Raw genomic sequence first — 22,278 nt, forward strand, 5'->3', positions numbered from 1 at the left:
AAGCTGAACATTACATTCATCAGTTTGGGTGGTTTTTCCTCAAGTGTCTTGAGGACCTTGGGCATGCATTATCTGGTCCTGAGAGTTTGCTGTTCTTCTGCTGGCAAATGTATCTAAAATTTGACTTAAAGCCTCTGAAACATTGCCTGTAAACTTCCAGAACAGGCATTTTCTCCACATTCTTCCACAATGAACTTTCTCAAAAAGAATAATTGCTTTACCTGCTGTGGCCTCATCTTGAATGGATGGTTCCTTCTGTTTCTGAGAGCCTGCTAGTCCTATAGGCATTCTAGAAGGCTTCAAGCTTCTAATGCATTGGTACAAATACTATTAATTTTTTAATACATTTTCAACAAGTTGATCGTCAGATTATTTTTGGTCTATATTTATTCTGCCTGTTCTAAATACAATTATTTTAAGAATACTTACTTTTTCCTGTGAGCCCTTTTTAGCATCCTCTTTAATCATGGCATTTTTCATTTTATGTTTACATCTTGTTCTGACAAATGTCATGCATTTACCTCAAGTTTTCAGTGTGATGTCTTGGAGCAGTCCTGATTTTGCCTGCAAGGATTCTACTTAATTTGCTTCCCCCTTTTATTTTAAAAGCTTTTCTGAGCCCAGGTGTAACAGATATTTTGCTTGCCATTGCTCCAGCATGAAGTCTGAATGATCATTGACGCTGCAATCATTATTATAGAAATGTTCTCTGATTGCTGTTTTGAAGGAGATCCTAAATATATTCCTCAGGAAGAAGTTAACAGTTGTGTTTCCTTTTCTGGTTGGCTGCTCCAATAAACAGTCATTGATGTTATCTAAACATTTCATCCCAGCACCCCACCTTCATGCAAAAGCTGCACAATCTACATCAAGACATGTTTAATTCATGTAGTTTTAGAATTTTTAAGGTACAACAAAATGCAAGATCTCAGAGGGAAGAAAAACTCAGTTAAAATTATTATGGGTATTACCTCCAACTCATTCAACCTCCAACAGTTTATAATTATCTGGATTCTTTAGACTTGTGAGATTTTCACTATTCTTAATTCAACATGGAAGCCAGCTTGCAAAAAATGGCAATAGTGTTCTTTATTTTGATCAGACTCAAACTATGCTAGTGTGTTATTTCTACCCCCAATATCACTCTTAATTTCTAACTTTCTGAATAAAGCCTGCTGTAAGGGACTACCCAACTTTTTAAACCCTAAAACATAAATGTAGTGTACTACTGATGCAATGAGGAACGCTACAGACCTTAGAAGCATATTTTTCTGTTACAGAGTGTTTAGCAATGATCTATCAGTGGTCTAGTCTATCAAACAGCTGCTTCAACCCTTATAACAATGAAGATATTAACAAGCATCAAGAAACCCAAGCCTCAAAAGAGATGCCAGTACCCCCTTCTGATGGAGGAGAATGACATCTAGAAAGAACCTTTGTTTGTGTGGCAAGGTTTTGGTACCAGGAGGGCCACAGGGGTGGTTTCTGTGAAAAGCTGCATGTGTGCAGTTTATTCATCCTGTAATACTCTGTAGTGAAGGACAAGAATCATATGGCCTCACTTCTTCCTCCAGTTTAAGAGGTACAAGTTTCTGATAGCTCTAGATGGAACATTTAAAGGAAGGCACAGATTTATGCTGTTCAGCAAAATATACTTCAAAGCTCATTCTATCACGACTTCCTTCAGCAACTTTAATCAGCAGCATCCAAAATCAACAAAAGTTTCACACCAGGACAGGGATAAGAGAACAAAATTTAAAACATCCACGAGAGGTTTAATTTTTTAAAAATTCAGTCATTGACATTAAAGGCAACTACTGCTCCAGTCAGAGGGCATTGCAACACAGAGTGAAAGCACATGAACCTTTTCCTCCAAAATTCACAAGATTTAATCAAAATGCCGAGTTAAACATCAGAGGAACTAGAAGTTTGTGCTGTTATCAGAAGTATTAAGGCTTCAATGATATTTAAAGGAACAGTGTGACTTGAACACACAGTTGCTATGACTGCTGTGCTACAGAATGAGAAAATGTTAAAGGCATCTTAAATGCCTCTTTCAGAACACTAAACATTTATTCTGCTCCCACCACCTTCTGAAACACAGATTTAATATGTGCTGATAAGTTTACACTAACACAGTGAGCTAACAGACTGTTCCAGGTCCTGGTTATAGCAATAAGACTCTGGTTTTTTGCAAGTTTAATCCCATGAACTGAAAGATGGGATATGTAATGAAATATGGCCTATTTCTACAATGACAGCAGAGTTATGAGGAGTCACCAAAGGTACTGAGATGTTTCCAGTTCATTCATAAAGCTAGCAAGAGGCATGCTAGAAAACTAGAGAGCTATAAGCTAAAAAGCTCAGGCAGTACCAGCTCAGTAGCCACTGAGTGGCTGGAGTTCAACATTGACTCAATACTTAAATATTTGCTCAGCTCCTTTCCCAGGATTCACAGCCTGAGAAGAATTATGTGCTACTGCAAACATGCCCTCAGCAGTACCTGCACTAGTGAGCTGTGTCTACACAAATCTTCACACCAACAGGTACAGCCTTCCAGGAGAATTCTGCTCAAAAGGAACCTCGAGGGGTCACAGAGTGGCAGTGTGTCAAGAGCAGATGTTTTCTGTGAAAGAATAAACGTTATCCCGTATCCCTGTCCCACCTTGCAGTGGTTGCCAATTTTATTTCCCCTGTGATAAGTTCCATTTCAAGCCTCATTTCTCTCAGGGTTAGAACTCCAAATGTTAATGAGCAGTTAAGCTTTTACACCAGGGATGGAAATCCCCTTGCAACTGCTGTTACCCAAAGCAGGATGACAACCACTGGTCACCCCAAGTAGCTCAAGGGAACAACTGATGTACAACACACAAGACAACCAAGGAATTTTGGCCAAGATGAACAGCCTGTTTCTGGAATAAGGCAATGAGGCAAAGTTACCAAAAGCAGAGAGAGAATAACTAATATTTCAGAAAATATGCTGTGAATCCACTCTAGAAAGACCACATAAAACAGTTGGATCCAAAAAGAACACAGCAAAAAGAAATCACAAAATAAAGCCTGCATGTCCAGATAGCCTCCAAAGACTACTCCAGGCATTAACATACTGAGCTGAAACTAATTCTTTCAGCCATACCTAGCTTAAGTACAAACCTTTCCCTATTTTTGGCAGCCATATGTGAACTATCCCTCACAGAGTGTTTATTCTGGGCTACAGAGACAAAAATCATCTTCAGCACTTATGTACAAATATACTTAATTTGTAACTTTATAAATGCATGCTATTAGCCAACTTTTCCTGTTAATTGTCTAACACATGCTAACCAAACCCAGGGCAGATCTGTTGAAGTCTCCTGGCCTTTCAAGGTGTTTCTGAAGACAAAAGTTTTATAAGTGCCCAACTTTATATCTGGAATAAAAGCAAAAGTCATGCTAAATCTAGGAAGAAGACATTTACAGGATCAAAGATCAAATATATCTTTTCCAAATCTTTGTATAAACAAAATTAAAATTTCACTGATAGTGAAATTTAATTATTTAATTTCCAGCATCTCATACTAACATACACATCTTCTCAAATTATTCTATTTCCTTTTTTAAAAAATCCAGCAAATAAGTAATCAAAATGTATAAAGAGTTAGCATGGGTATTTTTGCAAATCCAGAGACAAAAACTTCTCTGTTTGTCTATTATAAATCTACAGAGAGCAGGTTATGGATTATAGTTACAGCTTCACAAACTAACAGAACATACAGGATGGTAGCTAAGAAACCTGAGACCAGAATGGTTGTTATAGGCTGTACTGCAATTAAGAAATATAATAAAAGCCTGTTGCTTTGTCTCAATTTAAACTAATTATGGTTAAGTCACAGGTGCTCTTGAAAATGTAATTTTACTATTTTATACCCTTAATTCAAGAAGAGGTTACAGTAACTGCCTAAACTGTTTAACAAATTAAAGAGCTTCATCTTAAAAAATCATTATAGAATTTAAATTTCTTTTATACAGTATCCCAGAGCAACATTTTGAAATCTGCTATCACAGATCACAAGTCATAAAAAATAAACAAGGAAACAGTGACCTTTTCTGTCTATAGACCTGCATTTGGGGAACTGCTGGGACTGCTTTTCGAACTCAGTGACAATGACAGAATAACTTTTTGAATAATCCATTTCTTCACAAAATCTTTTAAAATTTGCTCTGTGATAAGAGCAGAACAAACACTTGCAAAAACCCAAACTGCATGTCCAAGGTGCACCCATTTCTCTGGAATTGTGTAAAGACAGCTGAGGTAATTCCAACTGTTCTCACAACACCAAATCAACATTCCCCTGCAAAAGGAAGCCAATGTAATAGCATGGTATCCTAGCTGAGTGGGTGGATTTTTCTGCTCTTCTTTTGCCTCCAGGGGTTTTCCACAAGAACATCTGCTATCGTTGGGCACAACTTTGAGTTGCATCAGCCTGCGACAAACAAATCCTAATGGCAAACAGTTATCCACCTCCATGAAACAGAAAACCTGTGCATTACTGCAATGTATTCAGAATATAAAATCTCATGAAGCTTGCTGTGTCAAGAGGATTTCTGAAACACCTTAAAATTTTTTTTAAACCAACCAGTTATTGTCATTGCTAGATGTCATGCACATTGCTACAGTGAACTCATGATTGTTGCAAATTCTGCCCAAGGACCTGGTCAGCAGAAAGGTGAACACAACAGAGCACTTCTTTACAGCACAAGAACCAGATGCCATCAGCATGGGCTAGGAACAAGTCAGTACAAACCAGGATGAGACAGTTCTTCCCCAACAGGTAGGAAGTAACCTGCTTTACCAAAGGATGCAAGGAGTTCAAGTAAGTTCAAGGGGAAGCTGGACAAAGAAGGAAAAGTCCATACACTGAGAAGGAGACTGAGCAGCACTCAACTAAATAACTAAACCACATCAGAAAGTCCCCCGAGCTGAAAACAGGTGGAAGTTGGGAGAGTGTAGGAAGATGGTATAGGAGAAAAGAAAGAAGAGTATCATATGTGATCATATTTTTATCCTTCCATTGGCTTCTGATTACAGCTACTTTCTTTTCCCCTGTGACCTTCAATGCACTCAATTGCACATTAGCCCTTGCAATGGACGGGAAGATGATAAGCAGCAACTTGTGATTATAGTTCTTATTGATTTTTCCCTTGGTGTGCTGCTTCTAGAGACACTGCAGTAGCAGGCAGATGCATTGGACAGACAGAAAAAGTTCTAACACACCCTTTGGCCCCAAAAGTCTGTTTAATATGACATCTTCAAGCCAAGCATGTAAAAGATATTTAACTGTTATGAACAGATGTTAAAGTTGACCTTAGACAAAGATCAGGGATTAGAGACAGAATATTAAGATAAATGAACTCTCAATCTGAGCTATTTTTATGCTTTAACACTAATGAAACTCACAAGTAACTTCACCCTTTGTTTAAGAGCAGTTTACTGAATTAAATGTCATTTCCTAAGTTTCCCATTGAAAGCTGAAAAAATATGTAGTGAGGATGTGGTTAAAGGGAGTGGAGAACCTACCCTGTGAGGAGAGGCTGGGGGAGCCGGGCTCATCCAGGCTGGAGAAGCATTGGATTTTTGGCTTTGGGGCAAAAGTCCTGCTAGTGTCTAACATGAAGCCATCACAACAAAGCCAGGCTGCACTCTGTGGTGCAGTTTGAAGATGTGAGGCAGTGCTGGAACAAGGAAAAGATGTCTCAGGATGAGGGCACAGAAGCAGGGAGACAAGGTGCAGCAGAATGCCCAGAGAAGCCATGCAGTCCCCAGGCATGGAGGGCCCCAAGGAAAGAGTGGATAGCACAACATAACAGTACAGGATATGTAAAAGATGGATGGGGACTTCAAGATTGGCAAGACCATCACCACAGCCACATCCAAGCTGGACCTTATTTAGTTTGACCTTTATGCTTGTTAATAATCTCCTATGTCCCACAGGCATTTTTTTTTTTAATTTTAATCTGATTTGAGTTTATTTGGAGCACTTGCTCTTGGCCTTTATCTAGTTCTTAAAGTTGCTGCTTCAATTCTTCAACCTGAAGAGGAGATTCTGTGCTTGTTTTTCTTCCTGCCCTATTATGCCATTCAGTGCTACTACAAAAGCTTCACTTTTTGGCTTACCATGACTGCAGTCCCACTACTTCAATAAAAAGATTTTCATACTAAGACCTTTTGCTACAGGTAATTTCTATTCATTGTGGGGGTGCTGCAAGTATATTCAAGTACAAAAAAAAAATCGCAAAGGTATTTTAGCCAGCTCCACTCCAACTCCATTTGACACAAAGGCATGCAGTAAAATATTCCAAGAGTATCATTCCAGTTTTTCCAAACGTATAGACTCTGGCCAAAAATCTCTAAGTAAATAGGGTTCACTTAAACTGGAAATTGTGAGCCTGCTTTCATTTCTAACAGTTCTTGAGATCAGGTATGTGAAATCTTCACACTCCCTTTAAATCCTCATTCTAACTGCGCTGCAGAAAAGAAGAAAAGCAGCTGCCCCTTTAAAGCAACAGCAAAGAGAATATATACCCCTCCTTATCATCCCCTGCCAACCAGATACTGTGGCATATGCAACAGAAGATACAACTGCTAATCAAAATAAAATACATTTAAAAAAAAAAAAAAAAAAAAAAAAGGAGTAAGGCATTGCAAACAGTACGTATGCTTATTTAAAGCAGCAATCTCTTTGGTCTAATCTAGTTACATACTTTCGTCTTTTCTGAGAGTCTGCCCACAGCAGATAAACACACAAACCTTCTTGTGCTGCACCAACTGACGTCAGCAGTCGCTTAGGAACCGCCTTTGGTGCAAAAGTGGTAGCACCGAAACTGTGTTTACAACTGGAAAAGAATGAAGCATGCAGGGCTCACCAGAGCTTTGGGGGAAAAAAAGAGATACACTTTTATAAATGCACACTGCAAAAGAGCTGCTTGAAAAATTCAGAGACATTTTAGTTGCTCAAGGAGATTTTGGTGAATACCTAGAGCAGTATTTATTTTTTAAATTTTCAATGGGAAAAATTTTCACTCTGCCCAGAAAAAAAAAGTTTGAAATGTAGTCGTCAGCTTTGTCAGTTTGGAATGTAAGCTTTGAGCTTCTTTCACATCTGTATAATCTGTAAATGAAAATTCAAACCCAGTAACAACTTTATTGGGTAACTGTTTGCAGGGACAAAGCCCTGTTGTTCCCACAGCAAGAACACAAAAGATGTCACAAAACAAGCTACACCAATAGAAATAATAATCCCATCACTAATTTCTAAGTAGTCAACTGTTTAGGAAGTCCAGTATTTAAGGAATTTAGAAGTACTGTATTTTAAATAACTAAGTAGAAAAATTCTTTAGAAGACCCTGAAGAATAAACAGCATAAAACTACAAATGCAAAGCTGTTTGAGACAACTTCCCAAATAACCTGAATTCACAATTACAGAATTTTAATTTTGAAAAAATGGGTGTGAAAACACTGTGAACAGGCTTACTTATTAGTCCAGTGAAATTTACAAATAACTAAATATTTGTAATAAATTTACAAATAAATTCTAAGTAGCCTAATACCTTCCATTATATAAGAACATTCTATACAGTTTCTAATGACTTCTGAAAATCTATTGAATAAGAAAAAAAAATTGGATCATCTACAGAAGTTTAAAAAATGGCATTCAAAGTGCTAGACACAAGTATTATACCTATAGCACTCTCCAGCTCCAGTCTCTGGAAATGAAGCAGTTTTCTCATCAGAGCTGGGCCTAATAGGAATGCACTGTAATGTTAGACATCATAACAGAGGGAGTCTGTATCCTGTGTGCTCACAGTCTTCCTGCTCTGAGAAAACATGAAACTCGAGTGGCCAAAAAAAGGACACTCCAGAGAAGAACATGGAATAATTTGAGTCAATAATACAAAGTCCAGAATACTTATTTTCATGTTGTTCTGACAGAGATCCAATATGAAACCCTACATTTGTAATTATTTACTCAGACCTGAGAGGTTGTTTGTGCATTTATCACAGTTTTTTGCTGCACACATTTCTAATTTAAAAAAAAAATATATATATATGTATGTATATATCCTGCATGGAAAGGGACACAATCTGCCTAATTTAATCTTTACCATAAATTTAGGAAGACTAACTGGAACATGTCTTATATCAAATGGAAGTGATCAATATCAGGAACATTCCCCTGTCACTTCATAAAAAAAATCCCAACTCCCATATGCAAAGTCAAGAATCTATAGCAAAGGCAGTAAACAGGGGTAAACCTCTCTTTTTAAATACTTAGTCCCTGGCATGCAAAGAGTTTTACCAATTCTCTAAAACCAAAACAAGCAAAAGAAGCAAACAAAACCAACTTGATCTGAAGCAGATAATGATTGATTTTATTCATCTCAGCATTTTTTGGTCTTCTATCAGGAGTGGGAGAAAGTTCTGATTCCAATTTAGAGGTGATTCCAATGCTTTCCAAAAGAAAATTATTGTCTCTGGATAAAACCCAGAAGCAATTTTTGACAAGAATAGCTATATGATCCTAAACTGAAACATTTCAACACCATCCAAAGATTGAAGTAGTTCATCTGGAAGGGAAGCAGAGAGATCTGAAGAAAAAAATGGCCCTACTAAACTCAGCAATGTCTTACTTATTGATTCAGATATGAGTTCTGAAATCAGCTCAGCTTGCTTTCTGATTTATATGCCTGTACCTGAACTCTAAGTCAACTTCCCAGTATTCTGAATTTACTTCCCATCACACCTCTCATCATGACAGCTGAAAACCGAGTTGCCAATCTTCTTCCACCCCTGGAAAACAAAGCATCACTTTCCTGCTGCTGGATGTGGAACCAATAAAGGTGCTGAAGGGAACAACTTGCTGTTCAGACTGCTGCACTTTGAGAGTTTTGAGGGGCTGGAGCACAGTTCAGCTGTGCTTCCATGGACAGCAGCAGCAGGAGACTCTGTTCTCCCAAGTCCTGGTAAACCTCCCAAACAGACTTTCAGAAGCCACCTGGATAATCTTTCCAACATGACTTGGGATAGGAAGGAAAGAGCGAGAAACAAATGTCCAGTTGTTACCAAAAGCCTGCACACTAAGCACACACTACACACAATTCTAGTCAGAATTATGCCCCCACAATGATGCCTTGTGACCCACAAAGAGGTAAGACTTACTGGGGAAATTGTTTTTTGTTCTGATAACTGGTCCTGGAAATGGTAAAGTTAAGTGTTTTTTTCTCTTCTTCACCCTCTCTTTTGTAAATGTTACCTAGTCAATTTTAAAACAAACAAAAACATCACCTCACTGCCTAAACAGATGACACATGCCTATGAGCAATGTAATAAACTATAAACATAAAAACCATCTTATCTGCAAGCAAAATGTGAACTTGGAGATACAATGACAAACATTCTTCACAAACACAAGTTCCATTTCTTAGAGTGGGGCAAAAATAACTGAGCATCAAAAGAGACTGAGGAAAATAAGTGGTAATCAATGTTAGCAAATCTTCATGCTTCTGGTCATTTAGTGAAAAGTAGTTCTATGAAAACTCATCTGTTGCTTGAAAAGCAAGCTTATTTGCTTCATCCTTTGATCTGCTGTCCATTTTACTATTCAGGGCTCCGCAAGAATAGACTATGAGCTATCCTTTTATTTCTGAGCAGATACAACACAAACAAAATACCAGTGAGACAACTTTCTCTTACATCCCAGCAGCAGCAGTGAATCGAGCCTCGTGCCAGATCAGAACTTGTTCAAGCCCTCCAAAGAATGGCCACTGCCATTTCTATCTAATAGCCTACTACACTGGAAAAGAATTTGTAGTCCTGCAACAAAGGCACGGAGCACAAAAAAACAAAAAAAAACAAAAACAAAAAAAAAAACAAACAAACAAAAAAAGAACCAGCCAATTAATAAAACAGCATTTCATTTATATTGGTGCTGTCATTGCTAGACTGTTCATTTCCATAACTGGTAAAGACTAAGGAGCAACAAATTAAGTCCTTGTAACAGCACAGGAAATACACTGTCATGTTTCACTGCACAGAAGAAACTCTTCCCAAAATTTGGATAAACACCTCAACAAGGAGTATCTGGACAATAAACACACTTTTTCAGTAAAAGGGTAAGTGCCTCTGTGAGGAGCACAAATGATGAAATCCTTAGAAGTTCTGTCTTGTGACTGGATTACCTGGCAACTTGGAGCTGGATGTTTATCCTCTGTCAAATTTCACTGCAACAAGAAACGATTTCAAAGATACTAAGGGTGAATACTTCAGGCTGACAAATTCGAGGCTGTTCAGCCTGGAGAAGAGAAGGTTGCACGAAGACCTCACAGCAACCTTCCAAGATCAGAAAGGGAAAGCCAGGGAGGGACTGCAGTGACACGACAGGGAAAATAGCTTCAAACAGAGAGACAGAGAGCAGGTTTAGTTTAGATTTTTGCAAGAAATCCTTTACTGTGAGGGTGATGAGGCACTGGAACAGGTTGTCCAGAGAAGTTGGAAGTGTTCAAGACCACACTGGAAGGTGCCCATGTCAGGGGAGTGGAATTAGAACATTAAGGTCCCTTCCAACCCAAACCCACTCTATGATTTTTTTTAATGATTCCATGAGAGAAAGGTGTTTGAATTAAACTACAATGCATGCACACATACACTATGTGTTGATATTTAAATTGTCTAAGTTTACATTAAGGTCTTCATTAAATAGAGGGTTATATCCCAAATAAATTATCCTGGAGAAGTACATCCAAGAAGGTCAGAAGAGTCACTTCAGAGACAACCTGGAAAACAGACATCTGTGGTAAGGGAACAAAAATTCTTTACCAAGTCCAGATACAATTATAGAATCATAGACTTTTTAAGGTTGGGAAAGAACTTTAAGATCATCAAGTCCACCACTACCACCACATTCACCAATAAGTCATGTCCTCAAGAACCCTAACCACATGTTTTTTGAACACTTCCAGGGATGATGACTACACTGCTCCCCTTGGCAGTCTGTTCCAATGCTTTACAACCCTCCCCATGAAAATATTTTTCCTAATATCCAATCTAAACCTCTCCTGGGGCAACTTGAGGCCGTGTCCCCTCATTTTATTGCTGGTTGCCTGGAAGAAGAGATGGGTCCCCACCTGGCCGCCACCTCCTTTCAGGCAGATGTGGAGAGTGATAAAGAATCAGTGCAAATTCTCAGCGCAAATTCGGAACCAAAGCTCCAACCATGAAAGATGTTCAGAGGAAACTCGAGAGTTCACAAAAACAAGTTGGTTAAGACTAGAAAAAGATACTTATAAAAGAAATGCTGAATCAAAGAGTTCAACTAATTTCTCTTCAATGAAGCAAAATCTGTATTGGTGCTTGAAAGCGCTGATGTACAAACTTCAGACTTACTAACACCATAAGACTGAGTCACATTACTGTGTTTAAACAATGTTGACTCCCACTTTCACACTGAAACAGTTTTAATTAATTGCCTCAGGCCACAGAAAACGAGCTACTACTTTGCAAACTAGAAAATGCAGTTTCTCAGTGTGTATACATAGTTATTAAAAATGATTACAACTGCTTAAACAAAGACATTCTGTACAGTTCACATCGGTTATCAAACCAGTCAGATACTAGGCAGTATGGTTTAAATGTCAAAATGCAAAAGTTGTTATTTAATTTCAATAACTTTTGATTATATTTTTGACATTGGCAATTTTGATAACATAAAAAATTGTGCAGCTCTCTTGAGATTATGAGACTTCAGTGTGAATATACAGGGAAATTCACAATATTAAGTCATCAAAATGTCATTAAATAAACAAATCTGAAATTGGGTGGGGAAGGCAGGTATCTTCTGTGAATGCTGGACATTCTAATTTTCTTTTTTTCCCTTTATAAATTTTTTTAATTTTGGGGTATAAGGAGTTTTTTTTAATTCAAGCTTCAAAGTAAATGTTCTAACAATCATTACCAAGTAACCAGCACAGTAGAATGCAGCAATTCTTCATTCAAAACCAATAAAGCTACACAAAGAACTTACAAGAAGCTGCAGAATGAATGGTATTAATTATCATGTCAGTATTCCTAATTTTCATATTGAAAATTTGAAACATTTTGAATACTTAGTTGAAATTTTCTGACAAAATATTGTCTTCTGAAAGCACTGCCTTTAAGCATTTTGTCAAAATAAGAATCCTTTACAAGTGTTCCAAGAAAAGAGAGACTAAAACTCTCTTTTAAATAATGAAACCTAAAAAATACAAGTCTATAGTAGCTTTTTTTAGCATTTTAACAAAGCAACAAAAATCTGTAATCTTACCATGAATCAGGCTATATATTAAATATCAAAGCAAGCACTTAAGAAATTCTGAAATCCCTTCTGTTTGATTCTTGTTTCAGACCAATAGAAAAAAGGGTGGCCTTTGCTTTTCCTTGACTCACACAGGGCTGTAACCAAGTTAATTAATTAAAATCTGCACACAGGACACTTGCATTGAGAACCAAGGCTGCAATACGTAAGAAAGACAGTTTTTTGACTGGAGGCCGCCAGACAGTGAGGTTTAAAAAATAAAGCAAGGAAATCAGATTAGAATTGCCTGGTCTGGCCTGGGGTTTTATCCCTGATGGCACTGAGCATTTACAGGAAACATTGGCTAAATTCACAGAGCATTCAACTTTTGACAGTTTGTCAGCCACAATAAGGAGATTTGGCAAAATATTTAAAGTCTTTTCCAAATATTTAATTTATCAGAAAGATTAATGGCAGAATGGAATTCAGCACAAAATATCCACCCATGCCCACCCAACTTCCCAAGCGGATTTCACAGCATACTGTACCATTAGCAGCATTGCATACAGCTGCTTTAGGGCCACCACAAAGAGGAGTCACTGAGCCCCTTTTCTTGAGATTTTTTGGGGTCATTTATAGCTCTTTACAGCCATTATAGTGGATGACTGCTAGGAGCCACACTCTGCAAAATGCTTGCCATGCTGCCTTGGTCAGTGAGTAATTCCTATGTCTTACAAATTATTTCTAATCATGTTTTCAGTCTGAAAAGTCTTTGCTCTGTTTCAGCTCCTCAGTGCGTTTCTGCCAACAAGCCACACTTACTGGAGACCTTACAGAGCCCATCCCTGGCAGTGCTCAGGGTTGGATGGGGATCCAAGGAGTACCCTGCTCTAATGGAAGGTGTCCCTGCCCATGGTGGGAGGGATAGAATGAGATGTTCTTCCATTCCATGATTCTCTGATATTCTGGGAATTCCTGTGACGGAGGACCCTGCACATCCTTCATACTTCACACCACGTTGTCTAGAGCACATTACCATGTGCAATCTCTACCAAAGAGATAAAGCCCTAAAAATTGCTTATTTGACATTATAAAATCAAACTCCATCTTCTGGCTAGGAATCACTGATATGGAAGATCAAAAACGATTGAGTGAATTCTTGACATTAGGCTTTACTTACAGACTTCAGGCTTCTCAAATTTCCTCTTCATGTGATTAAAGCTTTCTCACCAGCTCATTTTCCACTTCCCTCTCAGCTCCCCCAGGTTTGAGTTTGATCTTTGCCTTCATCTATGTAATCAACATTTTTGTTAATGGTTTGGTTTAAAAAAATGTGAATTTAATCAAGAGCAAATTCCCTCCTTATCTTCCTGAACATTATTTTAAAAGATACTAATAGTAATTAGGTGATAAGTAACAGTCCTTGAGTTAAGAACACATCATTAGTTGCACAATGCAAGATTTAATATTTCAGATTTCATAAAGTAATAGAGTTACCAACTCCAAACAGCAGGGCCACAGATGTTTTCACACAATCTTCTCTTTGATCACAAACCTTGAGCAGACAGTAGAAGAAAACACAAAAAGTTCACAAAAGAAACAGATACCTAAAGTCATTTCTGTCTATTCCTCAGCAGATGAATTTGTTCAAAAGCTGAAATGAGACACATGGTGCTCCTGCTTCTATCTGCTTCTGCAAAAAGTTGTCTTGGTGGCTTAATGCATCTTACAGTGGTGATTCTACTGAAGGGGTGACAGAATAGATAAGCAGATAACTCTGCAAAATGAACATACCACAGATCAGGAGTTTTTATAAAAGCAGTAAGCGATACATGATTGGATTGTCCAGTTCCACATTATAGAAAACTGCAAACTGGATGGAGCAAAGGAACCAGCAGGAACAAACTGGTAGGACCTACCTGCCCCATGAAATTCAGCCTGGGCTTCAAATATTAATAAGAAACTGACATTTTCATCAGGTTTTCCTAACTCTTGCTGTCACATATATGAATTTTTAGCAATGTGAAAATTAAGAGCCAAGGAGGCTTACTACAATGAGCTGGATAGAAGCTTCCTAACCATAACAACTTACTTATCTGGAACTTCAGGTACCCACAAAAGTCAGAAAAATCATCACACAGAAGCATCAGAGGGACAGACACTTGCTGCCTCAGTATGAGAGGATTTCCACTTCTGCACTCCCAGGTAGTAGCTTTTCTTCACTACCACATTACAGACTTAGTCCTGCAGATGAAAGCATGATGAATTGATGAGAGTCCAAGACCCAGAAGGTGACTCACAGAAGTGTTGTTACAGTTTTATAAAGTTTTCTTTTTATTTCACTCCAAGAATTATGAAGAATTTTCACATAAACAGAACAGTATTAAAGCACTGTTTTAAAAGAGTGCCAAATATTCTGGTGTTTGGAAGAGCCTAACTCACATGTGCCCTTTACCAGTTCATTCTGTACTGACATATCAATACACTGTGATTCTGTCTGTGACCACACAGACAGACCTTAAATTGCTCTTCAAACAAACCCCTGCTCCACTTATGTACAAACTTCACCTTTCCATTCAAAGCCTTTGTGAAAACTTTGTGTAAAACATTCTTGGTACAAAATGGTACCACATTTGCCTGAAACTGCTTAATTTTAACTACCTGTTTGCCATATCCCAGCCTGAAATGCTGAAGCATTTTGTTCCTTTACATCAGTGCAGAATATATGGTTCACTCAAGACATGGGAAAAAATGCAGAGGTTTTGGGCACGAGGGGATGCTCTTCTGACTGATTTATTAGGAAGATCTAAACACATCCATTCTTTACACGGCAGATCCATTCTTTACACGGCAGTGCCATTAGTTCCCTTAAATCAGCCCAACTTGGCACGATAAAGCTGCAGCCCTGCCCTCCCTCTGCTCATTCCCATCCCTGGCTGCCTCCCTCCTCCCCTCTGCAGCAAAAACCTTCACCAGACACGTGGCAAGGAGCTACAAAAAAGAACTGATTACTTTTAACAGGGATTAGTTCCCCAATTTAGCTCGCTGTGTAGTCCCATGAATGCTTGTGTCAGCACACTGGGGGATGGTGCCAGGGCAGACAGGACCACTCCTCCCAGTGTTAGTGCCACAAAGCATTCAGGGAATTGGAATATTTGAGTAGAGGTGTTCAGATTACAAACTCTATGCCCAACGGTCAGCATAAAACCATTCACTTTTTGTGACTATATCAAAACTAATCTAAATTTGACATAGTTCTTAGCACCAAAAAACTATGCTGTGACCTCAGAATTTTAATTTTAATCAAGACTTGCACTGCAATTGTACTACCCAGCCAGCAAAACCTGCTGTTGCACCACACATTGGTTCTGCTACTGGTATTATGAGCAAAAGAAGAGGCAAATAAAAGCCACTAAAGAAAAAAACCCACCAGTATGTGAAGGAACAATGAGGAAGACTGGGGGGAAAAATAGAATATAGCAGAAATACAAGAGGTCAGCACTCCAATTTTTTAACAGTAAATACATAAAGGAGGGTGGGATGAAGGAAGCAGGTATAGAAAAGTTACTGAGCTCTAAATCTTGATTTTAAAAGCCATTGAAGTCTTAGCCTCCAGTGTGCATCTTAACAAAAATATTTCCTCTAAATAGGGACAATATACAGAGGATAACACTAAGTCTAAAATGTTCATAAAATTACTATCCCAGAAGGAAACTGTAGTGGAATATGAAGACTGAGAAAAATCATCTGTCACTGTAATCTAGAGCAATGAGAAGGAGAAATGAGCTCTCTGTTCCACAGGATTTTAGCAAACTGTTACATCCTATTGATTACTTAAGGACTCAAATTCTGTGTGGACACCAAACACATTGGGAGGAAGCCTAACTGAAGAAACTGGGAACAAGTTAGTTACTTGGACACAGCAAATAAATAAACTGTGAAAATCACAAAATAGTAAAGGAAAACTTGTGACATGCCAGGAAAATTTAGAGATGGCTATGGCATGCCTCAATGTTATTTCCCCTAGCTTTTATCCTCTGAAAATCCAAAACAAACAAAGAAGCCCAATGACAGGTTTACCACAGGCTGAAGTTGTGATGTTCTAGGGTAGAGATGTAGAGAAACTTCCTATTCATAAGAAAGAGGAAGATTTTAATATCAGGAGAAAGGGGCTGGAGAAGAGAAATTTATCTACATAATTTCCTCTGTTTATCTTAATGATTACATGGAAATAAAAAAAAAAAAAACATTCCCAGGAAAGACAGTTTGAAAATAAAAATACCTGGAAGGAAGTTATTCAAATTAGACAATAATAATAATTATTATTATTATTATTATTATTATTTTAAAGCTGTCCATTTAAGGGATCCTAATTCTCATTTAGGAATAGGATGAGGATATAAAATAAAGAAAATACCCCTTTGTGCTGCTCAGAAAAGCATGGAAACACTCCTGATGCACAAAACTTTGCATGTAAGGTGGTCTGACTGCTGGCCATTTCAGCTTCATACACTCAAAAAAACAAAAAACCCAAAAGATTGTCAGTCACTTTCTTCATGTTTTCAGGGGAATTTTCTACAAAATAGTTCTTAAGAGTTGCAAAAATGTTTTGCTGATTTGTAAAAATCACATTCAGAAGGAGATGACAGACCTTAATCCCTTTTCTTTCATAGCACCCACCTATTTGGCTGGTTCTGTTACAGAACAAACAGTGTGAGACAAGTTGACTTGTCATGACACTGACAGATAGAAACCAAATGTTTCCCCAGGAATTGGACAAAACATCACTGATTTTGCTGAAAAACATGCAGTCCCTTACTGCAATGCCTAAAAGATGAAATAGCCAAGTAGCATCCAGTTCCATCTGTTATTACAGATTTATCTTCTGAAACATGCATGTATACCAAACAGTCTGGCTGAGAATCCACAAAACAACAACTGAGTACTGTCAGCTCATAAAAGCACTTTGAAAATAGCTAACAAGTGCCAGAATGAAGATCAAATACAGATAATTAAATAATATTAAATGTTATGCAGATACATAAGTATGTGATCATGTAACTCCCACTTCCTTCATCGAAGGAAAACTGGTTTACAGGGCTAAAATACTAAACCAGGGTAAAACAAAATATCCAATATGCCTGATGTACTGCAAAACTTGCAGGAATTGCCCAAAAAAAAATTGGCAGAATTACAGGACATAATTGAACACAATCTGAGGACACCATAGCCTCCATTTTACTGCCCAGGGGCAAAGAAAATGAAGGACAAAATTCAAAACTGTGATGTCCACATCTTGCTTTGTTAACATCTACACTAGCTCTGTATTGATCACCCGGTTTTCAGTCCCAATACCCATTGACTTCAACAGTACAAGTTCACATCTTGAGCCAATACAAACACACCAAACACAGCCCTCACCAAGCAGTGGCCACATGCAAAGTCTCAGTGAGGCTGGGCAAGGCAGCCAAACTCCTCTGAAATATCAGCAAAAGCTGGTGCTCTTCTGTTTTAATGGCAAATAAACCCCTGGTGTTTTAGCTAGCTCCACACCATTTTATTATTTTTTTTTTTTATTTCAGTAAAAGACAATTGGAAAGAAACCTGTGCAAAGGTCTCAGGCCACACAGACAGTGATCACCATTTGGAATGCAACCCCAGTGACCAGCTAACCATAAATGACACTGGCCTGTAGTCCAAAAAATGCCCTAGGAATATGGGCTGCCAGACTCCTACAGCCAAGGCAATTCATCATAAGTGTGCAGAAATGAGGGCACTCAATCTTTCTGAGCCTTGCATCCAAGGGTGTGGGGGGAAGGTTGTCTTTTTTCCCTTTACACTTCTAATAAGGATTAAAATCTCCAAAAATAATTTGAAATTCCAAATATCCAAGCATTTAAATTATGTTGACTTTTTAAGCATTGCACAAACTGAGGAACATGTGTATTCTGTATTAACCTTGATATTTTAACAACTCTGGCCTCCAACTATGCACTAGAATTCTAGCTTGTTAAAATCTAAGTTAATTTGTGTGTTTGCCTATGTAACAAATGCACAGAAAAATAAAAACACAAACATTTCTGGTTTAACCTGTTGGCCACTGTGTGATTTTTCCCTAAAAACCTCAGCCATAGCGAGCCACGAGGCAAGACCCATACTAACAATACACATCAGTATTAAGCCAGTTAGTGTAAATTTGTTTACAGTTTTTAAGTGAAATCCAGAAGATATGATGATTTTCTGAGATAAAACACACACTGCTTTCGACACCAACTGGTTTATATCAGTGGCTAGGTAATCACTGCAAATAACTAAATTTTAAACAAAGAAAAAAAGGGTTTAGAAAAAAAAATCCTTTGCTTTAGAGGTTAAGCCTTGGGTAACATTAATTTTGAAAACTATGTTTGAATATGTAACACACAAAAATGAATTTCTAGATTAATTGCTGGAAAAGGCAAAACGTTGGTGAAACTCGCACTTAATTTTGGCAACTAGGGAAAGTCATTTTCGCTCAGATCGCAAAAAAATGCGAGTGTGCATTTCTGAGAACAGCGCAGGAAAGTTCAAATAAATCGAAAAATCCTCCCGAGCGCCGCAGTCACAAGCAGAGCGCTGAGATGGAGCCAGTCTTTCTTTGCCTTTGTAGCGGGCGAGTTCAGCTTGCAGCACTATCAAAAATAAAAGAACTGTAAGCTAATTGCTGGCAAGTATGACGCAAGCGGTTTCCTAGGGAACAGCCCAAGTTGCTGAAGTGCCTGATCCAGCATTTCCTCATCTGTTTGCACTCACACCAGCAGTCTGACAATGTAGTCACTGCATCCTGTTTCACTCAGCAGCCAGAGAAACCTCAGTTTAACCCTTGAGTTACAGTTCTGCTCCAAGCCCAACCAACTCTTTACACATTTTCTCTTTGCATTTTCTCACAGCTCAGCAGCAGCTTTTTCTATTTTTAATCGAGAAGGAAAACAATTTAATATATTTATTTTTAATCATATTTCAATTTGTAATCTGTATTTGCACTACCAAAAGTTTCAGTCGTAAATTAAATTTTTAAAAAGTCACCTGCGGACTTTACATTAAAAATGAGTTAGATGCATTTCTGATGTCAACTTTACAGCTACAGAATTTTCCTGATTTTATATTAAAGTATACAAATATCATCTATCAAACTTCTTCTCATTCAATTCAAATAGATGTAGACTCATTTATAAGTACCTCTAGACTCGTCTATAAGTAGCAAACATATACTTAAAATGTCTCAAAAACAGTATATATTCCAAGAAATTTTTTTTAAAACTCACATTTTGATCTAAAAAATAATGTAGAGAGAGTGGATCTCATCAGTGTGCAGGGAAGCTGCAGATGCTGGAGAGAAAAAAAACTATAAAAAAGAACAAATGCTGGTCTTTCTGGCAATACGTTGAACATACAGAAAATAGATTATTTTACAGCTTACTTCTCATATGTGAATTTGAATTTGGTCATTTCAGGACATGAATAAACATGAAACAAACTATTTTCAGCACAGAGCTTTTCTGTGCTGACATCAGTGCTTATCCGGTGTAAAACACGACTGTTTTTCTGTACCATGGGAATAGCTGTGGGCCACAAAGAAAGCGAAAAGGTGAGATAAAAGTCATTTGCTGCTGTTGTTAAAAATTTTGGGCAATTCTTCACCAAGGAAAAATGCACAGGAAATTTACTGGTGAAAAAGTGTCCCCTCCTTTCACAGGGTGATCTCCTCAGTGCACTTCAAATGGGAAGTCCCCCTCGAGCATTCTGAAACGCAAGAAAGCCAGCCAGCCAGAACAACCTGTCACAGCAGCTTCCTGACCACCAGAGAGAACTGGGTATTGAAAATGTGAAGGTGCAGGCAGGAGGCAATGGCAGGGACTTCTCAGAATTCCTTTCCCCAAAGCTTACTCACCCAGGGCCAGTCTGCAGCACGCCAGCGCTGCTCTGCAAGGAGATCGAAAACATCCTGGTTTTCCACTGACTGGCACTCTCATTCTTTCTAACACACACTGTGTTTCTGCTTTTCCTTGGGAAGCCTTCCTGCTCAAATCTAGTGTCATAACACAAGAATATTCCAAAATATAAAATAACAAGTTTTAGGCTAAAAAGCCCAGGGGTAGAGAGAAAGGAGCAGCCTGACATAAAACCCCTGAGAACAGTATGCAGTTAAGCACTGTCACCTGTACTCCTGGAGAAAAGAAGAAACCAAAAAGTTAACACAACATGATCAATGCTTCAGCATTTTCAGCAGTTAACTATTTGCTAGCATCTCAGCGGTGTATTTCTCAAAATACAGATGTTTCCATCAGCAGGCTTTTCTACTCTATTAATATAGATTTTTCTCTGCATCACTTCTTAGCTTCTCCCCATTGACCTGCACTCCTCTTATGTTATTCCTCTGTGCTACAGTACCCACACAGCTTGTAGGAAGGCAGAATAAAAACAGAAATAAATGTTTTCTTCACCCATAGATAGTTTTCCTCAACTGAATGGAAAGCTAGTTCAGGAAGAAAAATAAAGGAAGTAGTCTGGTATGTGATTATGGAAATTCCAGAATGAGATCAAGCAGCTTCAGGGATGAGGAGGCAATGATAAGCAGAAAACCTGGGATGGCACAAGGCACATTGAGGAACCCTGATGTCCCTAGAGGAGAGGGCAGCAACCCAGCACAGGCTAGCAAGGTACAGAAGATTCCCACCCTAACTGTACTCAGCAATGGATTAGGGAGCCCTGAGAAGAGGGATGAGCCACATGACGGCTTTAGCTTATGGGATTCAAGGTTCAGACAAGTTCTCCAAAACTAAAACATAAAATGGTTCCTGAGGATATCTTTGATAAAATGAGTTTTGAGGTGAGTGGACTAGAACCAGGTGGAAGAACATCCACATACAAGTTCTGTCAGAGAGCACTGAAAGATAGTTATACACAAATATGAACAAAAGCCTCCACAAAGGTTGGAAATCTATCCAGATACAACTGACTTAGTACTTTTACAATCCTCAGAACTGCCTTACAGCAATCCAACAACTATAGAATCCACCACCACAGCGTAGTTTTCTCCAGCCCTGTCTCCTACTACACTCTGGGACACAAGAATTAAAATACAGCTCTGGTCACCAATCTAGGTGACATTCCAAATGATGCTCATGACCAGAGCAAGGCAGGGAAACAGCTGTCCTCTTTAGCTCTGTTTTTTCTTGGCTTACATCTCTTACTGGAATCTGCAGGGGTACCACTGCAGAACATCTTAGAGAGTGAATCAGAGCTGATGGGAAGAAAAAGACAGACCTGGGACACAGCTGGGAATCTAACAGATATGCTGAACCAAAGTATATTGGAGAAAAATTTCAAAATTTCTTTAAAAAGAAAGAAAAGTTCTGTGAAAATCCATTTAAATGTGCTAGCCTAATGGAGGTAAATAAAGCCCAAGGTATTAGGACAAAAAATATTCCTCTGCTCCTACTGATTCTGTCACAACCCAAGCTGTAATCAGAACAAAGCACCTCAACTAAATTCATTGTCAGGACTACACAGATCAGGCACAGCTCTCCTGTAGCTCTCAAACACTGCAGGACAGTACAATGACAATACAAATCCTCTGAGTCTTTATCTCCATTTTTAATGGTGAAGTGAGGAAGATGCTCAGTATTTATTTTTTGAGGCACAGCTCATTCCATACTATTATTATTATTATTATTAGCCAGCCAGCTTCTCTTGCTACAACTGCAGCCCTTGAGTCAATACTACTCTGATTTCTCCCTCCTCACTTGCTTACAATAGGAGAGAGAAAGGCAAAACATAAACAAGACATCTAAGGGTTTAGTCTTCTTAAAAAAAAAAAACAAAGCGCCCAAAAACACCAAACCCCAAACCAACCTAGAAAACCTTTGTCCCCTCCATTCAGGAAATAAACAGGGGATTGTTTTGAGCTTTAAAACTACTCAACACATACAAATA

The 22,278-nt window shown here is 38.3% G+C and overlaps 1 protein-coding gene across 1 annotated transcript in view; it reads right to left on the minus strand.

The window, feature by feature from the left end:
• PDE3B (phosphodiesterase 3B) overlaps nt 1-22,278 on the minus strand; it is an 81,699-nt gene that overhangs the window by 47,712 nt on the left and 11,709 nt on the right. The window lies entirely within an intron of this gene.

This window comes from Catharus ustulatus, chromosome 6 (assembly GCF_009819885.2).
Source record: "Catharus ustulatus isolate bCatUst1 chromosome 6, bCatUst1.pri.v2, whole genome shotgun sequence".
Classification (NCBI taxonomy): domain Eukaryota; kingdom Metazoa; phylum Chordata; class Aves; order Passeriformes; family Turdidae; genus Catharus; species Catharus ustulatus.